Consider the following 22,727-nt stretch of genomic DNA (forward strand, 5'->3'; position numbering starts at 1 on the left):
GTTTTTGCCCTTCTATAAAATAAAATCAGATTTCAATATAGAAAATTAAATAGTGGCTTTTTTTGCTTGTGAATGTCTTAGATGTTAAGAATTAGACTTTTAACTATATGCTTATGTAACTTTTTAAAATTGAAATAGTTCTAAAGATTTTTTAAGTTGAGGGATTAATGTCTTGAGTTATAAATTAATTTATAATAGCCTTTATAAAGAGTGTTTTGACATCTCACTAGTGTAATACCTTAAAAGCAATATCAAATATTACGTGTTTTTGGAACTTTTGAACTTAAATGTTGGTTTTTTGTGGACTTTTAAATTTGTGAGTTTGTGCATTAAAACTACACATTCAGAAAGTATTCTCATATGCATATTTGTATTAAAAAAAGAACCCAGACAATTTACCAAAAACTCTTTATCTATTATAATGGTACATACAGCCATATGAATTCCTTTTTCTTTAGTTTTCAGAATCAAACTTAAATTTCTTTTTCTGTGATAATTCAACTCACATCTCCATGGCTTAGGGAGACATTCTTTAAAGTAGAAATGTTCAGCTCTTTCACTTTTTTATTCTGGAAATGAATTCTGAGTTTCAGGGGAAGCTGACAGTTTCCCTGTTTACACACACGCCAGCTTTCCAAGTCCACTGCTGGTCAAATGATAGCAGTTGGCAAGCACTTTAGATTCACTTTGAAGGTACTGACTTGAAAGCAGATTTCTTTTTACATCAATTTTCTTTCTGACCAATTATGGCAACTAGCAAGTATCAGAACGGATTGTCTCATGCCTTAGTGCTGATGACCTTCTAATATAGAGCAAGTGAGGTGATGAGTTCCTCCTACCTAGAAGGCATTTGGCAATATTTGGACCCATTGTGAATAATCCTAATTTAGAAATGTCTTAAAATATTTTATCTAATTATAAAATTCATTCCCATTACCCCATACAATGTAGAAATATTAAAATGCCAGTGAAAATGACTTAGCAAGTTCTTAAAGCTGTTCTTTTATGTTTACAAATAAAATGTTAAGACCTGAATTCTGGTTAGCCAGCTGTCTTCTAAAATAGCACACAAAAATGTGTTTGTGTCTTTGGATATTTTAATATGTAGGTAACAATTATTTTATTCAAAGAATCTTTGTCCTTAAAAAAGTACAATAATACTATGTTTTTATTATGGGGAAAATGTATGAATTACTCTTGTGGATGAGCCTTTCCTGGTGATTATTTATATAATACAAAAATATTATACTTAAAAATCAGAAGATCTGGCTTGGAATTCTAACTCTGATACCTGACTGTGATTGGACAGACCTCTTCACCTTCCTGAGTCTGATTTTTTTAATAGGGTTAGTGAGAGAAATGAATCAGCAGAAGTCTTTATAAAAATAATGTTTTGCAAGTATGAACTAAAACTGTTGCATTGGTGATTTCAGTGAAATCTTTGAGATGTTGTCTCATCTAAATGGTCAGAAACTAAAAGTTTAATATACAGACTGTGGGCATCCAGTGCTATGGGAATGAAGCTTTATCATACCACATTTTTCCCTGTAAAAGTGGCGTACCTTCATCCCATTCCCTGCATTATAGAGGAAGTGCATATACTTCAGCATGACTCTTCATAAAATATAAATCTGTCCTTTTTCCCTTTATTTAATTGTTGTACCTATTCAGAGCAAAGATAAAATAGGGTCAGGTTAGCTGGAAATAGTGGGAAATAATCAGCTATATTAGCTTTAAATGTTTTTAAATTTATTTTTGCTGTAGATTTCCTATTTACTGTGGACTCCAATGATTCTCCTCCTTTGTTGGTATATTAAGTAAATGTACATATTTTAAGGTTCAATAAAATAATGAGAAAGTTTACCAAGTTTTACATGAAAATTGAAATTCTTGGAGGGGGAAGCATTTTTTTGTTTGTTTCCTTAATTTCAAGAAGACACCAGCACCACTCAAAGGTTGGTTCCTTTTATCTCTAAGGAATAGGCCTAGGATTAGGTGAGCTACACCTATAAAATAGGAAAAACTGAGTACAATTTTGAAAGTAATTGAGTTCTATTCTGAGCTGGGTTTGATGTGCAAAATATGTTTCTCTTTCTATTTGAGGAAAATAAACATTTTAGTATTTCAGAGCATCCTGATTTTATATTAATTCACAGCATTTTCCCTCCAGAAATTCAGTACCTGTTTACATCATCCTTCTGAGTAAGTTTGGTTTTGCTTATTTTGGGGCGTCTATGATTAAGTAAGCAGATAACATTGGTTACTTTGAAATACAGGAAATTCCTAACATTATAGGAATACTATATACAACAGCTGTTTCCTTTCAGGTGATGATTTTCATACTTGTGTTGTGTTCTTTCTACAGAACAAAGACTAAATAATGACATAATCCTCAGCTGACTGACTGAAAATGTGACTGGACGCACTCCCTGTGGACAGTTGACAGCTTTTTTTTTCATATACCTGATAGTCTGTGCACAACATTGTTTTGTCTGGGGAGCACGAATTGTTGACATGAATTTTTGAATCCACACGTCAGTGCTAAAACTAATATAATAGTTGTTTCTTAGAGCAATATGTTGTTATGTGTAGCAGAAATAAAGTTTTCTTTGCTTGACTAAATCATGCCTTATTTATGTGAAAGAAGAGAATAAAAAATACAACAGTGTTTAGAATTTTACTAAATGACATATTTCATTGATTTTGAGATGCACATTTTTTCACATTTTTACACTTCTCAAATTGGAAACATCTTAATACCGATTATGTGCCATACTGTAGTTGACAACCTGTTTTTATTTCTCAACAGAACGCAAAAGTGCTTCCTTCAGTCAGTTGCATCTTAGATTCAATAAAATATGGTAATTGCTCAACCTACACATCCAGATTGGCTACGTACACTTTAAGTCAAGAACCAAAATACATTATTAGAAATATTTTAGACTATATTTTATAGTTACACCAAAATTTGTTGGTAATTTTGTAAAGATCTTTTAAGATTATAGAGCAACGGTGATTAAAAAAAGTTTTAAGTTGTTGATAAGTTTAAATAAATATCAGTGGCCTTTCGGGAGGGTGGACATTTTCCCTTTATAAATACAAGATATAATGGTCACTGCAAAAATATAACATGTAATTTCAGAACAGATTATGATAGAATAGTCATTTCAAAAAAAGATTAAAGATTAAGACCCTACTATGCTTGTATTTTGAAAATCCAAGGAAAATGTTGAGCTGCTATTGAGGTGAATGATGTGTATCAAAAAGGTGTATCTAAATCAGAAACTCAGCATCTTAAAGATATTATAAATGGTATGCGGTTATTAAAACCATTGAAGTACCTCCTCATGCCTTTCACATTCTGAGTTAAACTAAAAATAATAAAAGAGTAAGTTCACTGGGCGTAATAGAGTATTGCATAGTTTGACATCTGTCCATTTAAAAGTTGAAAATTCTTTTTTTGAATTGGTAATTTTAGTAAATTGAGATAAAACTTTCAATCTCCTCTTCCCAGGCAGGGCTTACTGAATGAGAATGGAATCTTTGTGAACCAAAGAGCATATTTTTATTTATTTTGAGAGAGAGAGAGTATGTGTGAGCACATGCAGGAGGGACAAAGGGAGAGAGAATCTTAAGGAGGCTCCACACCCAGCCTGGAGCCCAGTGCGGCGCTCCTATCTCAGGACTGCGAGATCATGATTTAAGCTGAAATCAAGAGTTAATCGCTTAACCAACTGAGCCACCCAGGCTCCCAAAGGGCACATTTTATAAAGGAAGCAAATATTCTCATTCAAAATGAAAAACCTAAGTAAGGAGAGTTGATTGATTATGAACAAGTAGACTTATTCATCCTAAGCTCATTTACTGCACACGTAGTTCCATTTTCATGGATTGGAACCAAATGGTGCCCTACAGGTTATCAGTCTCTACCACTCAAGTGATGTTTGAATATTCCCAGAAATATTCCTGCCAGCTGGTTAATCTAAACAGTGTAAAAGTAGGAAGGGAGTTCTCTTAAGTCATACCTGAGTCCATTGCATCTTTGGTTAATCCTCATAATTGACAAAATATGATTCCCTACAATTAATCACCTATTAGTCTTTAGGTTTTTCACTGGGTCAAACAGAAGAAGCTGAATCTTTCAGGTGATTCAGCTCTTTCAGCTCTCACACCCTCCTGCCCTCCAGATTTTCTATTTGCATTAAGTAATTCCAACTTGTCCATGCTGCATTTAATGTCAGCCAGTTTCAGCAAACAGTTGTGGTTTCAGTAAAGCGTCTTATGCAGATATATTTCCTTGATTCCTTCATATTAATTCTAAAGAGACTTGGAGAATTGTTCTCTGCCTACGAAACACTGCTTTTACAGTGCAACCGTCTGTTGTGTTTTCCAACTGCATGTCTCAGTTCTCTTGCAGGTGAGCCCTAAAACTTTATTTTGAAAAGTCAGAATGTCACGTTTTTCTTAAGATGAAGTTCTAGAACCTAAGAAATAGCATTTAATAATCTAGTACTTACGTATTCACTTAAATGTTTACTTCTCAAATCCACTTTGGGTATAAGAACATAATACTATATTCAGATCCTTAAATGCATTGCATATGTCAGTTACTAAAATTGCCAACATAGTGGAGTTTTTATTAGGTGTGTATTTCTTTAATTTAAAAAAAGAAAAAAATGTTAAGCAATTCAGATCAATAAATTTCTCTTTCAAATATGTGGTTCAAATATAAATAGCATTTAAAACAAAGCCTGATCAAAACTTTCTTGTAAATTCATTGTCAGGTCTTTTACTGTAGGTTACAGATGCTGAAAGCAGGTATCAGATTTGTTGTTTCTAGAGCATCATGTCCCAAGCTATGTTCCTTGAAGTACTAATGTCTTCAGAGAAGTCCGTTATTCTTTAGGGAAGAAGTTTTCATGGTCAAATACATTTAGAAAATAGTTATTATTGCACAGATTTTTTCGATCGTGAAACTTCCCAGAGGCTTTAATATGCTAATATGTTCCGTCCCTGTATTTCCAAAAGAAGAGCATAATATGCACTGTGAAATGTGTTTTTAGAGGCACACAGGGCAATGATATAACAACGGATGTGTTTTAGGAAAGTTTCTTCTAGCATATATACTGTTTTTATTCAATGGTAATGGTGTGGTTTTATTTATAAGTTTACTTTTTATGCTCTGTTATCCCACCATAGATGAAAAATTAATGCAAAATACTAAGGAAATTATTACTCTAAAATTTTCTCATTCCCTGAATTTTATTCTCTTTTACTTGGTACCTATGTGATATCAATGAACAGATAGGAGGTAAAATAAGGGATTTTACCACTAGGTGGTGATAAACATTGCCACTCAGAAACAGTGAACTACAGCATTCAGATGTTATTTAAGGCCCTGAGCATGAAATGACAGGATTTGTATTGGGTAAAGCAGTGGTTCTTAAACTTAAGTGTCTACCAAGAATACCTCAGGTATTTGTTTAAAATACAGGTACACTGAGTTTTCAGGTTTGGGGGTGAGTGTCTCAGTAAGCTCCCTAAGTGATTTTGAAAGGGTAGTCAATGACATTGTCTTTTCGGTATACTAGCCTAAAGAGATTCCATATATTGGACATTAAGTTGGACTATTGTAAAAGTAAGACGTTGAGAAGTTCCTAAGTCTTTTTACCTTAAGCATTTTTTAGAATTAAGCATCTGCTTTAACATCAGTTAAACATGAATTACAATGAGAAATTGAAAAACAGTCTTACAAATAACAAGGTATCAGGCTGGCTTTTTCACATTAGCAAATATTTTTTTGATATTTTTGCATAGGATGGTAATTATTTGCTTTTTGCCACCCAAAGCTTCTACCTAATTTTATTTTTTATTTACTTTTATTTTGAAGTAAATTATTTTCATAAATTACCATCAAAGATTTTGGCTCTAAAGAAATCTGGGTATATATGTCATTCTTTTTAAATGACAAAGGAGCATGAAGGTGATGTCCTTATTGATCATGAGTGTTTAAAAAAATGAAAAAAGAATGCTCACAAGAGTACAGAAATATATGTGTATGTATCTGAGTATTTTTACAATCCTAAAGTGAATCTTACTATAAAATGAATGTTTTTTTGGTGCACCCAAAAACTGTTGATTTATAGGTGCAGTTGAATTTTCAGTAACTTCTTATTTGCATAAAACTAAAATTCAATGAGGTCAAGAATAAATTAAATATTTATATAGCCTTTCCATCCAGAGGTATAGCCACCTGCAAGTTTGATCTTTTTTGTATGTGGTTAGTAAGCTCTATTAAAATCATAGCAACTAGCTTTACATATGATTTCAGTAAAGAGAGATAACATAAAGGTCATCCTTATTAGGTAAGTTTCATTTCAATATCTGAATTCTAATAAATGGATTGCATTATTTCCTTTTCTAGAAACAGTAACTCAAGAACACTTGGATCCTGGGAACTGAAGGTATGGTATAACCAGGGGATCAGATAGAAATATTTAGTTAACATATGAAATTGCAGTTCATTCATTATACTGACCTTGTTTTCACTATATTTAAGGTAGAAAAGACTTGTCCTCAGTAGAATATGGAGGACCCATTATACTTTGAGAAAGTTACCAGGCCCTATGAAAATCCATTTGAGTGTTTATCACAGGAGAAGGGAATCCTATGACTGTTTCGTATGAATTGCAGCCAATATCAGATGTCAAGGTCCACGTGAGCTGGTTAACCTGCCAGCTGAGTAAGGCTGCAGCCACTACAGCACCCTGGAGACTGCCTTTCTGACAATAGTGCTGCAGAAGTGGTGGAAGGAAGGCACCAGGAGACTGTTTTAGCAATATCATTTGTATTTGAAATACAGAAATCAGGAACTGTGTGAAAAAACGAGTACTGTTTTCTTTAGAAATTGGGAAATTATTGAGCACTAAAGGGTAACCACAGTACTTACAGATACTCCTATGAATCTATACTCTTACTTTCCTGCTTCTACTCCATTTCTGATTTTGTAGGTAAATGCTGTTGCTGCTAACTGATTTTCTTGCTTCCATATTACCATTTTTCAGCGTTAGTAATACACAGGTGGTAGCATTCATTAGCACAGAGTTCTTAAAGGGTTTTTGTGTTGGTTCTGTTATTTTTTGTTTGTTTAATGCTAAAAGAAGAATTAAAGTAATCTAAAGTCATCGAATTAAAATCACACTTATTTAGTGGAAGATCTGCTGTATAAAAATACATCATTTAATTTTTTCCGTTCATCCTTGGTAAAGTCTGTTATATCAGGTTTTGGCACTAGAAAATAGTTTTTACATTCTTAAATTATTGATCCTTTGGCACAAGAGACTTCCTTCCTCTTCTACATTAGTACATTAGTAACTTAAGAATGTGACATTTGGGGGACAGTAGAGAAGATTACGATTTGTTACTTGTAGGACTGACTTTAGGAAGAATCTGAAGTAGTTGCTGAAAACTGGAACTGGCTGACCTGCACTGGCAATGTCAGAAATGGGCCAACAATGGCAAGAAAAGAACATACTTGGAGATATAGTACCCATCTCTGTTTTACTATCACAAACTCCTGCTAAGGCCCATCTACCATTAAGTAGTGTTTTGGCTTAATCCTTCCCCCAGAAACTCCTAGCAGGTTTCATTCCCTTTCACATTTACCCTGAATCTTGGAATCCTAGGCACTGTAATGCAGTCTCATCTTTCACCTAGCCGGGTTTTATTTCACTGCTGTAACTCAAGGAAAGTATGGGGGGGCCGGGGGGGGGGGGGTGGAATGAAAGTAGATTCCCTTTATGTCATCCTGAAAGATTAGCAATGTACTTCTACTTAGTAACTTTCAGTTACTTGTAATATAGGAATGTACAATGTCTTCTAGATTTTTTTTTTAGGTTTATTTATTTTGTGAGAGAGCATGAGTGTGAGCGGGGGGGGGGGGGGGGGGGGGGGGGGGAGGGGCAGAGAGAGAGGGAGAACAAGAATCCCAAGCAGGTTCCATGCTGTCAGTGCAGAGCCTGACACGGCTCAATCCCATGACCACAAGATTATGACCTGAGCTGCAATCAAGTCGGATACTCAACCAACTGAGCAACCGGGCGCCTGATCTTATTGTTAACTCCAGTTCCCCCAAGAGCAAGTTTCATACATTATACCAACATCACCTTTCTGGACCTGTTTTCTCATCTAGGAAAAAAAAAATAATAATAAAGGCAGTATAAATACAAACACCTGCAACACTCCTATCCCAGTTTTCTGCAAAAATACCTGTGAAACATTCAAATAAAAAAGTTAATGTTATTCATAGAAACTTGGGTAAGAGTAGTGGAAACTAGAAGGAATTTTTACCAAGGAAAGCTATAAGGGGTGGAATTTTAAAAAACGGCTGACTCAGAATCCACATCAAAACAGCTTGTTGGTAAAGCAAGATGACACCTTAGCTTCTCATCATCTAACGTTGCTTATTATCCTATGTATAAGAAGGCTGTACTAATCATTTGAGACAGCTACTGAAAGCCCCATTCGGATTCTTAACTAGTGGCACTAAAGCTGTACTATCTTGAAGCTTTTCCTTAACCAAGAGAACCACAGCTGTCATTCACCTAGGGGTGGGGTGAGGGGGTGTAGTCATAAAAAGGAAGAGTAATGACAAGGGCAACAAAGGGATCCAAAAAGATCTCTTAGCCTCTATCCATTAGCAGATGTAGAATACTTAGAGCAAGATTCTTTTAAGAAAGGTGTTCTTTCCAGCCATCTTTCCTAAGAACTTCGGTCGTATTTTAAGGAAATTCCTTACCTTCATCTACACTAATCCTATGTCCGATGGACTTAGTTGGGTTTTCTGGAGGAATTAAATGGGATTAACGTTTCTGACCACCAGCTGGATCAGCATTGGCACCTGAGTGGGCTGAAAAAGACCTGAAAGCAATCCTCAGAATTGCAATCCTTGGATTCTGAGGATTCTGCAATTGGCCTAACTGAATATGTCCTCGTTGAGAAATGAGTAACTAAAAGGACAAGAGATATGAGCCAGTGTTTCACAAAGAAGGCCAAGAAGCGATCACAGTTTTTTTGCGTGTGTTTGTTTTGTTTTGTTTTTTTCTGGCAGAGGAAGGAAGAATTGGGTAAATTTCTTATCTTTTATAAAGATAACATTAAAATACTCTTTTTCACTTTGACAGGTAATGTAAATTTAAGAATAAAATTTAAATCTGTTAAATGTCCAGCCATATTAGTCATCAAGGAAATGCACATTAAAACTCTAGAAAGATATCCTTACAACTGTTTAGCAAAAATTAAGATATTGACAATACCAGTGTTGGTGAGAATTTGGAACAGCAGGAACTCTCATAAACTGCCAGTGTTACTGTAAATTGGTTCAACCACTTTGGAAATGCTTGACAAATACCTACTAATGTTGAAACATACAGCTACCTGCAACTCAGTAAGTCTACTTCTAAGCATGTAAGCAACAGAGATAAGAACATATGTATACAAAAAAATAGAAGAATATTCTTAGCATTATTCATAACCTCAAAGTGGAAACAATGCAGTGTCAACAGAATGCATACATGAGATACTACTCTGTAACAAGGACATGAGCTAATTTGCTACATGTAATAATTGGGATGATTTTTTTTAAAAAAAATTTTTAACGTATTCATTTTTGAGAGACAGAGTGCGAGTGAGGGGAGAGGCAGAGAGAGGGAGACACAGAATCCGAAGCAGGCTCCAGGCTCTGAGCTGTCAGCACAGAGCCCAATGCAGGACTGGAACCCACGAACCATGAGAATCCTGATGTGAGCCGTAGTCAGACACTTAACTGGCTGAGCCACCCAGGTGCCCCAATAATTTGGATGAGTCTTATAAATATGATGTTACTAGAAGAAACAAGCCAACAAAAAATGTGTATATGATTCCCACTATAAAACAGTTCAAAAACAAGTAAAATATACTTTTAGGCAGAATGGAGTGGGAAGGGGTCAGAAAGGGGGTTTATGGTGTGCTGGTAATGTCTTCACCAGCGTGGCGATAACTTTGTGATAACTTTTTGAGCTGTACTTTTAATGGCTTATGCATTTTTAAAATGTATCTTCTACTTCAATTAAAGTTTTTGTTTCTTAAATGAATTAAAGCAAGATCAGCATGAGGCTAATGGGGCAGACACTTCTGCAGTATGAGAGAAGAGCAATATCCTGAGGCACTTAGAATGAAGGGCTTTCTTTGTTTTTCCAGTGCATGTATAGCAAGAAATACTAGAAAATATTTGCTTCAGCTCCCACCCTGGTGCAATAGAGCATTATGATGATGAGGGTGGAAGAGTAAGAGAGTAAAGAAAGGGAGAAGCCATATTAAAATTTGTGTCAGAAGCGGTAAATAAGGGGTGCCTGAGGTCTCAGTTGGTTAAGTGTCCAACTCTTGGTTTTGGCTGAGGCCATCCATTCATGAGTTCGAGCCCCACATCAGGCTCTGTGCTGATTGCAAAGAGCCTACTAGGGATTCCCTCTCTCTCTCTCTCTCTCTCTCTCTCTCTCTCTCTCTCTCTCCCCCCTCCCCCTCCCCCTCTCCCTCTCTCCCTCTCTCTCAAAATAAATAAGCATTAAACATTAAAAACATTAAATAAATAACATTTTAAAAAGACAGTAAGTAGCCACAGTGCTAAAGAAAATTTAGCCTTAAATGAAGACCAGTGAATATCCCACTGGTTTTCAGAACCCTGTGGGTTCCCATGAACCAACAAAGGAAAGATGGAGGGGGTTCCCCACCACTTGTTTATCAACCAGATCAGAGCTGCCTTCAGTGTTCTATATTGTGCTTAATAAGCTTTCCTTTAAGGGATTCTGCAGCTTAAAGATGTGACAGTAAACCAAAGCACCAGGGTAAAAAGCCCTTTCAGATGAGTTCAGTGAGAGAGAAAAAGTACAGATTTAAAAGGCTGGTTACAAAAATTTATCCTTTGAATAATAAGTGTTCCCAAAGAAAACAACAAAACAAATTAGGTAGTAGTTTTAATAGGAGAAATCTTGATCTAAAAAAAAAAGGCTCAAGTCTAAATGAAGATCCTGTTTTATACATTAAATGCCAGCTGGAATGGAGCAGAGTTTTTAGTTCAGGATTTCTCCAGTCATCCACATGTGAAGGTAACAAAAAAACATCTGTGGTCTGCAATTCACTACTTACTTGCCCTTTATAGAAAAAAATTATTTGAATATAATCACTACATTACCAAAATGAACCAAAATTAAGAAGAAAAGAATGAGGGAAGAAAGTTGGTGAGTATTAAAATCAGTAAAACTACTAGGATAATGCAGATAATTATTTTTAAAATATATTATTTATTAAATGATTATTCTCAAAAAATTTAAGTGGGGTTTATTAACTCCAGATTAAGTTAATGAAGAACCAAGAAGGGATCACAGTTTCTTTTTTAGGAGGTGAAATGAGGGGTAAAATCCAAACTTTTGTGGAAAAACAACAACTTGTTTTTTACTTTGAAAATGTAAGTTTAAGGGGCGCCTGGGTGGCGCAGTCGGTTGATTGTCCGAATTCAGCTCAGGTCACGATCTCACGGTCCGTGAGTTCGAGCCCCGCGTCGGGCTCTGGGCTGATGGCTCAGAGCCTGGAGCCTGTTTCCAATTCTGTGTCTCCCTCTCTCTCTGCCCCTCCCCCGTTCATGCTCTGTCTCTCTGTCCCAAAAATAAATAAATGTTGAAAAAAAATTAAAAAAAAGAAAATGTAAGTTTAATAGTCTTCTGAAATCTGTTAAGGTGATTAATAATAAAATTATTAACAGAATGTTTCCTGTCCAAATCCTTGAAAAAGAAAAAATGGAATTGCATATTTGACAAAAGTCAAAAGAAAAAGAAGAGCACTTAAGACTAAAAGTGTTTAAATTCTAAAATCAGAATGAAATGATTTGCTTCTTCCAGAACACTTACCTTTAAATCAAATTCTGCCACATACACCTAACATGAAAAGTATTTCAGAGTACAAGAAAGTATAAGTAGCATATTTACTCCTAAAATTACAATTAGTAGTGAAGATGACAAACCATAGAGTTTATATGCAGGATAATATAGGATTAAAATGCAGAAATACAAAAACCTTTAATGTAGAAATTGTGGGAGATCTTAACATATGTTCTGTGAACTATCATAACAAATCAAGTAGAAGTGAGATATAAACGGGAAAAAATAATAAAGCAGAATTACTACATAGAAAAAAGAGGATATAATTTTTTTACTCAAATGGAATTGTTTACAAATCGATCAGATAGCAACATTGAATAACAGGCAGCGTAAGGGACCCAGAAACATGTCTTAACTTCTGCCCATCAGCTCATAATATTTACAGCCGGGATCATAAAACCATCAAACTAGTTCTAAAGTGTGTTTAGCCTCTTTGTTCTAAAGACAAATTGTGAGGAAATCATGTACCTTCTATTCTAAACCTGGACCCTCTGGGCCTCCTTCATTCCTGGAGGAATGAAATGGATGAGCATTTGGTGCCCATCTGCTGGGCATTACGTCAGCATCTGAGCGGACTGTAAAAGCTGAAAGCAATCCTTGCAGCCTGATAATTCCCTTGAAGTTCATTTTATAGGGCAGAAATTCTACAGGCTCTGTTCTTTGATCACAAAGTAATAAAACCAGAGAATAAAAAGCACAATCACTTGGAAAGTGATTTTAAAGGCCTCTTCTAGTTATTTTCTCAAGAAAAAATGCAATAAAAGAAGAGCGAAACAATGGGGAAAAGGGTGGGGGGGGTATGTTTAAAGCTATGCTAAAGGGCATATTAATAGCCATTGTTGCATAGAGAGGGAAAATGGGTGAGTAAAACATAACACTAGAAAAAGTAACAATAAAGATAAGATTAATTAGAAATAAATTAGAAAAGGGGCACCTGGGTGGCTCAGTCAATTGAGCGTCTGACTTCAGCTCAGGTCATGATTTCGTGGTTCATGGGTTCGAGCCTCACATCTGGCTCACTGCTGTCAGAACTGAGCCTGCTTCAGATCCTCTGTTCCCGTGCCCCTCCCCTGCTTGCACTCTCAAAATTAAATAAACATTAAAAAAAGAAAATTAGAAAGTAAAAAGGCAACCTGGCAAATGCATTTTTTAAAAATTCAAAATCAGAAATAAGGTAATGAAAAAACAGAGGAAGATTAAAATAAGTGCCATCAATTATATATTTTAATTTAAACATTTGTTATGAAATGTTAGGTACACGAGTTTAGAATATCCAATCAACAAAAATTAGAAAACCTGACCAGGTCAATAACCAAAGAAAAAATTCAGGTAGTTATCAGTGAATTTTAGATCCTCAAATGAGCCCCATCACTTCTAAATTCTTCCAGACTTCAGAAGCACATTATTCCTGTGGTTTATAAGTTTTTCCATGCAGCCAGAAAAAGGTGAGAATATATATTGATTTTGCATAAATAACATTGCCCTGACAGCAAAACTTAAAAGGCAATGAAAATCAAATCCATATATTGTTAATTTACCCATGACTATGGATATAAATAAACCAAATAAAATATTAGAAAGTGCAGATAATATGTCCCAAGAACATTTCACCATTGCCTAGTAGGGTTTATCCTTTGGTGAAAAAGCAGTTTACATGAAGAAAAATTATTACTGTAACACTTATTTTCATAGGACCGTACTAAGATCTACAAGTTGATTACTTACCCATTCTTGTGATTGTGCAAATACTGTGGACAGTTCAGATTATATTTGGTTTACTTGAAACAGTCACTAGCTGGAGGAGTGGGATTAGTCTGATGTATGTATGAATCAGTGTCTAACCCTCCCCTCTAACTACATGATGGCTAAATAATGGAGAAAGTATGGATGAATATTAGTGAGGGAACCAAAATGTCTAAAACTGCTTCTTAGAAAAATAGCTAAATTTATTGAGCCCTCACTATTTGCCAGGCATAAGGCTAATTGCTTTGCATACATCTCAAAACTTATGAAGTAAGTACAGTTTTTCTTGTTTTATTGAAAGGAATCTAAGGTGCTTTGAGAGAAATGAAGTAACTTGCCCAAGATCACACAGCCAGCAAAGGGGGAAGCTGGCCTTCAGATACAGATAGTCTTCTTTAAAATCCATGTTCTTGGGGCACCTGGGTGGCTCAGTCGGTTGAGTGTCCGACTTCAGCTCAGGTCACGATCTCACGGTCCGTGAGTTCGAGCCCCGCGTCAGGCTCTGGGCTGATGGCCCAGAGCCTGGAGCCTGCTTCCGATTCTGTGTCTCCCTCTCTCTCTGTTCCTCCCCCGTTCATGCTCTGTCTCTCTCTGTCTCAAAAATAAATAAACGTTAAAAAAAATTAAAAAAATAAAATAAAATCCATGTTCTTAATCTGTACACTAAATGTCAACAGCTGTGACAAAGAATTCAGAAACTACCACACACCAATTGAATATTATGCAACAACAACAAATCCTTCCAAAACTATGAGACAGCATGGGAATACTATATCCCGTACAAGATTGAGAAGCTTTTGTGAGCAAAACCTGTTTATTTTTGTAACTTCCAACCCAGCTATGCACTTTATACATAATAGGCACAAAATGTTTATTTGGATTACAACATAAAGGGTTCTATGCATGTCTTTTACTACAGAGATTCCATAAACAAATCCATATTTTCTATAAATATCCTAGTAATTGTTCAGACACCATCTTTTAAAATTGAGACCCTACTTACTAGGCTGAGTTTTAAAGATTTAATTTCAATTTTATGTTTCTGTTGTTTTTCATAAATGTATTAGTGGCTAAATCACAGTCCACGTACAAATCTTGGTGGTATTTTAAAACAACAGGTAACATTTATTGAACTCTTGCTAAGTCAGTACTGCCCTAGGCACTCTAAGGCATTTTCCCATTTATCAGTCCTAATAGTTGTGTGGAATTGAGGTTAAATGACTTCTGCCAGGACACACAGCAAGCAAATAATGGAGCTAATAGTCACACTTAGGGAGTATGACTCCATGCCTTCGCTTAAGTTCACACTGTGTAATTCAAGTGCTGTTCTCTGTTTAAGAATGAAGTATAAAATCTTTGTTGTAAAAATAGAGCATGTAATGAAGAGATAATTTCATTCCATTGTGTGGCCCCTTGAGAGTGTGGGGTGAAGAGAAAAATATAACTGAGATGAGAGGAAGTGCAGAAAGCAAGAGAGAAAGGAATAAGATGGCAAAATAAAGAAATGATGACTCAGTGGCTTTGTAGTCAAAGCATTGGTTCCTTTTTTTTACCTTGGTTGTACGAGTTTAACTAACAGCTCTATTAAGCACCTGTGTACTGAGTGCCAAGAGACATGATGGTGAGAAGAAAAAAAGAAAGCTTCCTTGCCTTTATGTAAATTAGTCTAATTCAGATTTAGTTGAAAACTATGAGGTCAGGGGCGCCTGGGTGGCTCAGTCGGTTAAGCGTCCGACTTCGGCTCAGGTCATGATCTCGCGGTCCATGGGTTCGAGCCCCGCATCGGGCTCTGTGCTGACAGCTCAGAGCCTGGAGCCTGCTTTGGATTCTGTGTCTCCCTCTCTCTCTGCCCCTCCCCCACTTGCACTCTGTCTCTCTCTGTCTCAAAAATAAATAAACATTAAAGAAAAGAAAAGAAAACTATGAGGTCAGCTATCACTTGGGTTAAAGCAGGCTGGCTCCTCCTATACCTAGCTCTTTCAAAGGATTCACCAAAACAAAAGAATTCCCCTTTTACTGTCCCTCCCTGAATTTGTCCACACCTAATTCTTTTTGTTTTACAGGGTCTTTTTGCTCTATTTTTGAGGCAAAAACTATAATGCGGTGTGCAAATAATAAGTATTAAGATTCAATAAATTTTGACAAATGCATATATACTCTGGCAACTCACTGTTGCCAGAGCAACAGTGAGACTGTTTCTGTGTGTCTTGAAAGGAGAGACTCTCTCTCTTCAGGAATGTTTTTATCGTGAACAGTCTTGGAAGATAGTGTCTCCCTCCAGAGCAAAAGGCAGGTTTGTTTACTGTCCAGTATAATAAAGGTAATGTCTTCTTCCAGAGCAAAGGGCAGGCACAATTACTGCCCTTTATAAAAGATTTAGGTTCCTGAAGCTTGAAGATCTTCAGTTCTGACACAAGTTTACTGTATACACAGCATCTTTCTGGACCCCTCTGTGTTACCTGTTTAAGGCTTCGGGAACAAGAGGAACCAATGCAAACACATCCAAACTGCTTATTGTGCTATGGATAATAAAGTTCTTTGTCTCTGACCCAGGAGTTTTGTGTCTTCTGCCAGCATCCACAAGACTGTTAGGCTAACTTGCTATCTTGCAAGTAGGGTGAAACGTCAGACCCTTCACGGTTCTTGACAGCCACCCTCCTTCAAGATACAGACTTTTCCATTGGAGCAACAAGTTCCCTCACGTCTCTCTCCCATCAGTCTCACGAGACAATCCTCTTTCTGATTTTCACAATAGGTAGTTTTGCCTTTTCTAGAACTTCACATACATGGAATCATACAACATATACTCCTGTTTCTCTGCTGCAATCAGTATGTCTGTGAGATATATCCATGCTGTTGTGTGTATCAGTGGTTCATTCCTTTTCATGTCTGAGTGGTTTTCCATTGTTAGAATGGTCCTCAATTTATCCATTTCCCTGTTGATGGACAGTGGGTTGTTTCCAGCTTGCAGACTAAAGCTTCTGTAAACATCCACAGGTTTCTGTTTGGTAATGTTTTATTATATACAGGAAATCGGGAACAAATCACGTAGAGTTGCTTTTGAAGATTGTTCATTTTTGTTTCAGAAGACACTTATCTGATCTAGACCCAAATTTCCAGCTCCATCTCTTTTGCAGTGGGCAGCAGCTGAAATTTCTGTCACAGTTTTCAGCCTTCCATCTGTTGTGTTTCACCTGCCCCCTTGGAGTCTCTCCTGCACGAGCACAGCTAAAGGAGTCAGCTAAAAATTGGGGTGAGGTTTATAATAGATTTAAGACTCTGTAGGTTGTGACTCTTTCCCTTTTTGATTATCCTCCCTAACTTCAAAGTTGCTTGGGCACCTCTAAACCCAGCCAGCCCATTGACTCCTCAAGCCAGTATGACTGCATTTTTCTGCTTGAGTTCTAGCATTTTTTCACTCAAGAGGATGTGAGAGTGTCCTCTGGCAAAAAACTTTATAAACACAAATCTCACCTGGTGTGATTCCCAAAATGTTTATTCCCCTCAGTTTCTGCCTGCTTTTGGTCATTCTCCAGTGCCTTCAAATAGCTGTTTTTCAATATGTTGCCCAGAGTTTATAACTGGTATAGAAGATTTAGTCAATAAAAGCTTCTTTACCATTTCCAGAAGCAGAATTCTGCCTAGTATATCTTTATCCCTTATTTTAAATCTTCTGTGTCATCTTACTTTGGATATATCCCTTATAAGCAACATAGAACTGGTTTTATATTTTATGGAATCTGATTCTGTTTGCCATTCAATATGTTGGTTTAATTGTAATTTACGTTTATGTGATTAATGGCCTCTGGATTTAGTACCATTTTATGTGTTCTGTTTACCATTATTTACATTTGCTTCTTTGGTTCTGGTCTTTCACTAGATTGAACAGATTTTCCCCCCACCCTTTATGTTTTCCTCATTTGGAAGTCATAAATTGTATATCTCTTCCTTATGTATATATATAAAATATATATACATGCATATGTATATAGAAAATATTTATGTCTATATTTCACATATATATCTAAATATACTTCTATAAAATTTTTACCAAAGTCTTCAATAGTTCTGTCTTCCTTACAAACTGGAAAAGAACATTAGTTCCTTTTATTTACCCTTTTATTATTGTCTAAAAATTTAGCATCAACTTTTTTTTCTTTTTGGTGCAATTGTAAATGGGATTGTCTTCTTAATATCTTTAATTACTTCATTGTGTAGAAATGCAACAGATTTCTATATGTTAATTTTGTATCTTGTGACTTTACTGAATTCATTTATCAGTTCTAGTTTTTTGGCAGAGTCTTTAGGGTTTTCTGTATATAGTATCAGATCATCTGCAAATAGTGGAAATTTTACTTCTTCCTTACTACTTTGTATGTTTTTTTTATTTTTTTCTTATCTGATTGCTGTGGCTAGAACTTCCAACACTATGTTGAATAAGAGTGCAACCTTCAGTGGTTATTCCAGTGAGATGTATTTAGGAGTTTTGTTTTGCTTTTTTCTGTAAATGCCTTTATTTTGCTTTCACTCTTTGGATGATAACTTTTGCTGAGTATAGAATTCTATATTCAGAGTTCTTTTCCCCTCAGCAATTTGAAGCTGTTATTCCATTGTGTCCTATCATTTACATTTCCCATTTAGAAATCTGATATTACTTTAATTCTTTATCATGCCTTTATAGTTAATTATTTTTTTCCTCTTTGGTAAGTACCTTGTCTTTCCTGATATTAAAGGAAAAGCTCTAAGTTTTTCACCACTGAGTATGATGTTAGATATGGATTTTTGCATATATGACCTTTATTATGTTGAGATATGTTCCCTCTAAACTTACTTTGCTAAGACTTTTTATTGTGAATGGATTTTGTACTTTGTCAGATGATTTTTCTCCATTTATTGAGATAATCATATGGTTTTTATCTTTTCTCTTGTTAATGTAATGTATCACATTAATTGATTTGTAAGTATTGAACTACTCTTATATCCCTGGAATAAATCCTACTTAATCATGGTGAATGATTTTTTTTTTTTTTTTTTGAGAGAGAGAGAGAGAGACACAGCACACACAAGTAGGAGAGGGGCAGAGGGGGAGAGAGTGAGGGAATTTTTTTTAAAAAAAGATTTATTTATTTGTTTGTTTATTTACTTATTTAGAGAGTGGGGGGAGGGGCAGATAGAGGGAAAGACAGAGAATCCCAAGCAGGCTCTGCGCTGCCAGTGCAGAGCCTGACCCAGAGCTAGAACTCACGAACCGTGAGATCATGACCTGAGCTGAAATCGAAAGTTGGGCACTTAACCAACTGAGCCATTCAGGCGCGCCAGGTTTTTTTAACGTGTTGTTGGATTCAGTTTGCTAATGATTTGTTGAGGGTTTTTGCATCTATGTTCATAAGAGATAGTGGCCTATTGGTTTTTTTGTTTTGTAGTGTCTTTATCTGGTTTTGCTATCAGGGTAATACTGGCCATAAAATGAGCTTGGAAGCTTTCCTTCCTCTTCTATTTTTGTTGGAAAAGTTTGAGAAGGATAGGTATTAACTCTTTAGGTGTTTGGTAAGTGATTGCTTCAGCAGCACATACACAAAATTGGAATGATAGAAAGATTAGCATGGCCCCTAGACAAGGATGACAGGTAAATGGTAGAATTCACCTGTGAAGCCATCTGGTCCTGAACTATTATTTGTTGGAAGTTTTTTGATTACTGATTCCCTTTCATTGCTAGTAATCAGTCTGTTCAAAATTTTTATTTCGCCTTGATTCAGTTTTGGAAGGTTATGTGTTTCTTGGAATTTATCCATTTCTTGTAGATTGTCCAATTTGTTGGCATATAATTTTTCATAATATTCTCTTACAATCCTTTGTATTTATTTAATGTCAGTTGTTATTTCTCCTCCTTCATTTCTGATTTCATTTACTTGAGTCCTCTCTTTTTTCCTTCAAGAGTCTACCTAAATGTTTATCTTTTCAAAGGACCAGCTCCTGGTTTCATTGATCTGTTCTATTATTTTTTTCATCTCTATTTAATTTATTTCTGCTCTAATCTTTATTATTTCCTTCCTTCTACTGGCTTTGGGCTTTGTTCTTCTTTTTCTAGCTCCTTTAGGTGTAACGTTAGATTAGCATTAACGTTTTATGGATTTTTTAAAAAAATATTCAAATATACCAACATATTTATGCTCACTATTGTTTCTTTTTGTTAAAATAACAACTTAATAATATGTCATTTATATGCCATAAAGCCACCATTGTTTTTTGCATTTAACTTCTTTCTCTAGGGTTCACATTTCTTCTTGCAACCTTCAGTGGTTATTCCAATGAGATGTGTTTAGGAGTTTTGTTTTGATTTTTTCTGTAAATGCCTTTATTTTGCTTTCACTCTTTGGATGATAACTTTTGCCTGAGTATAGAATTCTACATTCAGAGTTCTTTTCCCCTCAGCAATTTGAAGCTGTTATTCCATTGTGTCCTATCATTTACATTTCCCATTTAGAAATCTGATATTACTTTAATTCTTTATCATGCCTTTATATTAATTATTTCTTTCCTCTTTGGTAAGTACTTTTCAGATTTTTATCTATATTTTTTCTTAGTTTTGTTAAAAAATACTTGATGTATATCAGTGTATTAGGTATGCAGCATGATGGTTTGATTTACTGTGTTTGATATCTTGCAGTTTACCATGATGTGTCTAGATATGAATTTATGTTTATCCTGCTCAATACAGAGTGCACTTTTAATTTTAGGGGTCATTATTCAACTTTGGGAAGTTACTTGGCACTATCTCTTCAAATATTTCTTCTTTGTAATTTCTCTATTTCCTTCTTTTGGAAGTTCCATTAGATAGAGTCTCTCAGTTTGCCCTCTGTATCACTTATTTTCTCATTCTTATTTCTTTAAAAAAATTTTTTTTAACGTTTATTTATTTTTGAGACAGAGAGAGACAAAGCATGAACAGGGGAGGGCCAGAGAGAGGGAGACACAGAATCTGAAACAGGCTCCAGGCTCTGAGCTGTCAGCACAGAGCCCGACGCGGGGCTCAAACTCACGGACCGCGAGATCATGACCTGGGCTGAAGTCGGCCGCTTAACCGACTGAGCCACCCAGGCACCCCATCTCATTCTTATTTCTTAAAATCTCTTTCTGTTATGGGGGGTTTGGGAGGCTTGGTTGGTTAAGCATCAACTCTTGATTTCTGCTCAGGTCACAATCTCACAGTCGTGAGATCGAGCCCACTTCAGACTCTGCACTGAGCATGGACACTACTTAAGATTCTCTCTCTCCCTCTCCCTCTTCCCCTACCCTGCTTGTGCTTTCTCTCTGTCTATAAATAAATAAATATATAAATAGTCTCTGTTTCATTCTGGATTAATTACTCAGTAATGGTTTCTAATTTGGATATCTCTCTTCAACTATGTGCAGACTAGAATGTCCATTGAGTTTTCTATTTCAATAGATATATTTTTCTAAAATATGTATGCATTGCTTTATCTTTTTGAGTATATGGAACAGTCTTTTTCTTTAGATTGTCCTTTTATTTTTATTTAATATGAAGCAAGTTATTGTTCTGATTATTGATTTTATGGCAGTGTTTTTTAATGGTAGATGTCTTCATGTGCTTTGGAACTTTGATTTTCATTTTCATTTTGAATGGGAAAGGTTGCTTTGTCATCTACACCTTTCTAAGGATTTTTCACTTGGCCAACAAGTTCCCAGGGTCTCGAGTCTCAAACCAGGTCTTGCATTGACAATTTGAGGTTTCTCCCCTGTGTTGATTAGTTATTGCCAATACAGTCTCAAAATCTCAGTGGTACACAACAATAAGCATTTATTTTGCTTACAAGTCTATGGGACAACTCTTAATTCAGGCTGTGGGTCTGTAGTCACCTGGGACAGTTCCATGTGTGCTCATTGTTGAGCTCAGGCTGAAGGAAAAGCAGCTATCCAGGGGACGTTCATTTCATGATAAAGGCAGGAGCACAATAGAGGAAAGAATTTTGCAAACCATTGTGCAAGCATTTCAAACCCTTGTTTATATAACTTCTACAAACATCAGTTGGCCAAAGCAAATCCGATAGGCAAGTCCCCAGTTAAGGAGCAATTTCTTCAAAGTTACAAGGTGAAGGGTTAACACAAAGAAGGGTGAAGGATCAAAGTCAGGAGTCATTTCAGTCAACCACAGTCCACCCTCTTGGCCACAATTATTTGTATGTGTCCCACAGAAAAACAGACTCACCCTTAGCCCAAGACCTCCAAGAGCCTCATCTAATCATGGCATCATGATCAATATGCAGTAACTTATGACATACATCAAATTTGAATGTGGCTCCCATTGATCTGAAAGCCTATGAACTAAGATAGTGAGGGGGAGTGTAATCTTCCCCCACCATTATACAACATGGAATGATGGAACTGGGATAGGATAACTACAATTAATTCCTAGTCAAAGGGGGGAGATTAAAAGGCATTAGCATTCACTTTTTCTGAAATACCATGGGAAAAATGTACTCCTATTCTGAGAAGAAGGAATTTTCCTTGACTAGACCCTAATTCTCCCTGGCAGTGTGTCTCCAGTCTGTCGTTCTCTACTGTTCTTGGCTTCACTCTCCTAGAAGGTGAATTCTTTAGATTTCTGTCTTCCCACTTTGGTCACTTCTGAAATGGGCATTGGGAAATACGCCCCTTGTGGTACTAAGAAGATTTCTCAGCTACTTCCTGCCTACGAAAAGCCTTTGGCCAGACATCTTTTTATATCTCAGTCTCATTCCCTTTTAGTCTTAGCTGGTAGTTTATCACTAACAACTCTCTCAAAAATGGATTTTCTATGCATTTGTTTTCAGTGAGTTCTGTTTATCAGAACCATCCTATGATTCTTTTTGGGACATGCCTCTCATTCTAGACTTCATTATGAGAAACTTCCACCCATTAGGCTTCTGAGGGACCCCTGCCCTTAAGTTTTCTAGAAACGTGTTGGTCCAACTGAGAGGTTCTACCAGGCATCTCCTTAATTCTTTCAGATGTCTT

The 22,727-nt window shown here is 36.0% G+C and overlaps 1 long non-coding RNA gene across 1 annotated transcript; it reads left to right on the forward strand.

Annotated features, from left to right (window-relative positions):
* The first annotated feature begins 3,114 nt into the window (after window positions 1-3,114).
* Window positions 3,115-13,089, forward strand: LOC128314077 (uncharacterized). Its single transcript, XR_008295461.1, has 3 exons — window positions 3,115-4,417; window positions 6,425-11,500; window positions 11,732-13,089. It is a non-coding gene; the product is annotated as an uncharacterized LOC128314077 (long non-coding RNA).
* The last annotated feature ends 9,638 nt before the right edge of the window (window positions 13,090-22,727 follow it).

This window comes from Acinonyx jubatus, chromosome C1 (assembly GCF_027475565.1).
Source record: "Acinonyx jubatus isolate Ajub_Pintada_27869175 chromosome C1, VMU_Ajub_asm_v1.0, whole genome shotgun sequence".
NCBI lineage: Eukaryota > Metazoa > Chordata > Mammalia > Carnivora > Felidae > Acinonyx > Acinonyx jubatus.